The following is a 4,813-nucleotide window of genomic DNA, read 5'->3' as shown; positions in this document are numbered from 1 at the left end:
GTGTGTGTGTGTGTGTGTGTGTGTGTGTGTGTGTGTGTGTGTAGGCTACTAGGTGGAAGAAGAAGCAATGAGCAGCAATGGCGGATATACGCCATTTCCTATTGAATCCGTTACATGTAGGCTGATATGCCTTTGTTGCTCCCTATAAAGTAGTCATTTATTTTTCTACTCTAAATACCTATATTAATCATGTCTCTCTCTCCTACTGTCCCTGTCTAATACACAGACAGACATACACTCACTCACTCACTCTCACAAATACACACACACACACACACACACACACACACACACACACGCAAACTTACTATAATGGCGGATGTGAAGCTGACACATTGTTACCTCATCATCCTACATTGAAACATTGCAGCATTGTAGCAGCTGTGCACTACCAATGTTTCACACTAGCTATATCAATATTCCTTGGTGGGTAAATGTGTTTTAAAGATGCCCGTTGAATTTTATGTGTCTCTGCTTGATTTCCTCTTTCTCTCTGCCCCTTTATGAGCATTAGGATATGGACAGCCATTAACCATTTCAACTGACACACTGCTATAGAGTTGATAATTCAATTGATTATGACTCTGCTTAACCAAACACACAAAGAGAATGATAGAAACAAATAGAGATCAACTATTTGCCAGTAGACTATAGGCTAGATAAAACTTACATTTTTATCGCAAGCAGTATTGGGAAGGTTACGTTTGAAATGTAATTGGTTACAGATTGGTAGTGACCCCGTTGTAATAATTAATATAACTTTTAATTAATTTATTAAAATAAAGTAAATTATTACGTTTGATCACTCTTTGAATGCTATTCTTCTTTGAGTTAAATGGCAGTTGGTAAACCACTACCTGCTGGACTGGAGTGTGGAGCAGTAGTTTGGCAGGAAACACAACAAAACAAAACAAAACAAAACAGAACAAGCAAACAAAAAAACTGTAAATTTTCTCTATAATTATTGTTACTCTTCAATAATTAAATAGAGGCTTACCTAGGGTCCTTGATGTCTTTCCAAGTAGATTAATGTTATTCTGTGCTAACTCTTGTCTTTCTCCTTCTTACCTGTGGCAATCTATAGTACATGTTTGACTGTTTCCAGTTTATCACAGTGTTTACATAGTCCAGTAGGATGCTTCCCTATTCTATGGAGGTCGTCATTTTGAATTAAAAACTGAGTAGCAGGTGGCACCTTGTATGGTAGCCTCGGCCACCAGTGTATGAATGGGTGTGTGTGAATGGGTGAATGTTACTTGTAATGTAAAAAAGTGCTTTGAATGGTTGGATGACTAGAAAGGTGCTATACAAATGTAGGTCTATTTGCCATTTACCATTTAATCCTGTATCCTCAGGTAGGCAATGACTATCTCTTCCCTTGGACTCCCACTCTGTAATCTACCAACACAGTTGATTACTTGCCTAATTTATTGCTAAAGGAGTAGTGTGTTAAATTTGTGAGGATTTAGTGGCATCTAGTGGTGAGGATTGCAGACTGCAACCAGCTGAAATTTCTCCCATTTAGAATCCTTCAGTGTTCAGGAGGTTTTTAAGAGCCCAGTTATCCACAGGGCTTTCCTCTTCTCCAAAACAAACTGGCTCTCTGATTGTGCCCGTACCTAAAAACAATAAACCTAAGGAACTTAACGACCTGCGCCCTGTTGCCCTAACATCTACAGTAATGAAATGTTTTGAAAAAATAATTCTGAAACAGCTTTTATGTGAGGTCACACCATTTCTAGACCCAAACCAATTTGCATATCGTGCAGAGAGAGGGGTTGAAGATACACTGCTGACCTTGACAAACAACAACATATATGAGCACCTTGAACAGGCAAAGAGTCTTGTCAAGATTGTATTCATAGACTTCAGCAGTGTCTTCAACACAATCCAACCCCACCTGATGGGGGTTTTGTGGATTTATGACTTTTTGACTAACCGCAGTCAACAAGTCAAATTCAATTCATGTGTCTCATTATTAAAAGCCACAAACACAGGGGCACCACAAGGGTGCGCTCTGTCCCCTATTCTATACATCTTATACAATAATAACTGCCATGCAACCTTCCCAGACCACACTTATTTTAAACATGCTGATGATACAGCATTCGTGGGTTTTTTAAAGTCTGACACTGCATCCCTAGAGGGTTTTGAGAGGGAGATGCAGGGTTTTATTAAATGGTGTACAGATAATTTCCTTGTGGTCAATGCGAAGAAAACAAAAGAGATGATTATAGATTTTAATAAAAAGGGAATTATAGTTCCACCCTCAAATATCAATGGTGTAGTGGTAGAGCGGGTCTCAACATACACATATTTGGGTGTTGAGATTGACAACAAACTGACATTCAATGAATGTGCACAAAATGACCAATTGACCAAAAAGTTGCAGAAGAGGATGTTTTTTGGAAACTCAATCATTTTAGAATAGATAGCTGTATTCTTCAGATGTTTTACAAAGCTCTCTTGCAGAGTGTCTTATCCTTTGGCCTTATTTGTGCCTTTGGAAACATGTATATTCAGGATCAGAAGAAACTGCAACGAATAGTCAAAACAGCCAGTAGGATCACTGGAGTTGATCAGGTATCTGTAGCTCAACTGTACAACGACCTCAGTCTAAAAAAGACAGAACAAATTCTAAATGACTTAACCCACCCTCTTCATCTGAAGTTTTTAAGAAGTAACAGGTCAAGTGGCAGAATCCTGCAGAGGAAAATTAGGACCACAAGGTATAGCAAGTCTTTTGTGCCTACAGCAATTAGACTGCACAACAATATACTTAAAAATTCCTAAGCACTTTAAACTATGAGCATATATATGAGCATCCCACTATTTCATTTATTCATACATGCTTGTCATGTTTCCTCAATGTTCTTACTGTTTTGTCTGTCTTGTCCCTGTTTTTCTTTTCTAATGTTTTGTATTTATTGTTTTTAATGCTATACAGTAGGCTGTATAACAATGGAATGTGGAATGGTGACCACATGAATTTCCCACTTGTGGGATAATAAAGTTTACCTTGACCTTGACCTTGACCTTGCTTGTGGCAGAGGGGCTGCTAAATATGGTGGCCAACGTGAAAACGCAAATGGCCATCTCTAGAGCCAGTGTTACATTTGTCTGTTCTGGGCTACTGTAAAAGATGGTGATGCAATATGGTGAACTCTATGGATGAGGATCTGCTTCCTATTTTGATATCAGGTGCCCATTCTAAGGTAACAAAAACACAACAATTCTTATTTTCAAGGGAGAATAAAGGAAACATACTTACATTCCATATCTGCCAATATGCCGCCATAAATCCTACACACTGGACCTTTTAACTAGGCAATAAAGCTAAAAAATGTACGGAAATACAGTATGTTAGGCCGCAAGAAGGAATTCTTGCACGGCAAAAATATCCAAAGCAGCAAAATGAATGTTATGTACTTTTTTACCGAAAAGAATAGATATGAGTAACTGTAATTTCAGAACTTATTTTTCTGTTACTCTAATTGATTACAGTTACATGTATGTTGTCATTTAATTACATGTAACTAGTTACTTCCCAACACTGACCACAAGGTCAATATATTGTAGATGTTCTGGTCTTTCGATCAAGTTCCAGAGTCATCTGAAATTCACGGATGATTCTGTCATTGTGAGTCTGTTGCATGACAGTGAGTGCAGCCATGGCCCAATTATTGATGAGTTTGTCACCTGGTGTGACCAATCTTTCTTGAAGCATAACATATTCAAGACAAAGGATATGATCATTGATTTCAGAACCCATCTTTCAATCTATGACGTAATCATTAAAAACTAGGCTGTTGACCAAGTTGAAACCTACAAGTATCTCAGAACAGTCATAGACTCTAAACTGACGTTTGAAAAAAATTGTGAGGCAGCGCATAAAAAAGCACATCAGCATTTGTTTTGTCTCAGAAAACAGTCTCATTTTCATATCGATAAAACCATAACCATGGTTGACATGGTGAATTTAAGCTTCTTCGCTCTGGCCTTCAGTTTGTGTGCCCTAAGTGCAGAGCAAAGTGATATAGAGATACTTTTGTACCTGCAGCTATTGCACTACTGAACAAAGCATGCACAAGTTGATGCACTTGGCACTTAACCTTTGGAGTGTGAATGTAGCAGCACTTTGTCATGACGTTGGTAGGTGTTCTTATACTTTGTTCTTATACTTTGATGCTGTTTTGATATAGAGTGATACTTGTTTCAATATAATTTATTTTTATGTTCTTTAAATCTGTATTGCTGTGTTGTCTTGTTTTGGAATGCTGAGTTTTAAGTCTGCACCACACATTTACCCTGGGGTACTACAAAGAAAGCTTGAACCTTGATATTCATCAGATGCTAATGTTTGTTATTTCAACCGGGAACCTTTAAAGACTTACAGCCATGTTGACTTGAAAGCTGAGCACTTCAGAAGAAAATTTTCATTTTTGAACATTTCCATGAAACTCCATGTGTCCATGTGTGAGATGATGGAATACTGCAGAACAGTGACTGAGTTGGCCTCGTGGTAATAGTGGTGTTTCCTCAACTGTTTCCAAAGTCAAGAAAAAAAATTTGAACCCCTAAATATGAATGGTTGGAAACACTACTTGTACTTGTTTGCAGATGACTCATCCAGTATGTAGTACATTTAAGGTGTGGTACGTATGATGTAGCCAGAAATGTAGAAATATGGAAGGCATAAGCTCAAGTCCCCCCATCAAGACCAGACACCAAGGTCTTCACTTTTTCTTTAAATTTAGATCTGTGATTCCATGATAGCATATTGTAATAAAGCTGGTTATTATTAATTTTTTGT

The sequence above is a fragment of the Epinephelus fuscoguttatus genome, linkage group LG20 (genome assembly GCF_011397635.1).
Source record: "Epinephelus fuscoguttatus linkage group LG20, E.fuscoguttatus.final_Chr_v1".
Classification (NCBI taxonomy): Eukaryota; Metazoa; Chordata; class Actinopteri; order Perciformes; family Serranidae; genus Epinephelus; species Epinephelus fuscoguttatus.
The sequence above is the reverse complement of the archived record's forward strand: the minus strand, read 5'-3'. Positions refer to the sequence as shown.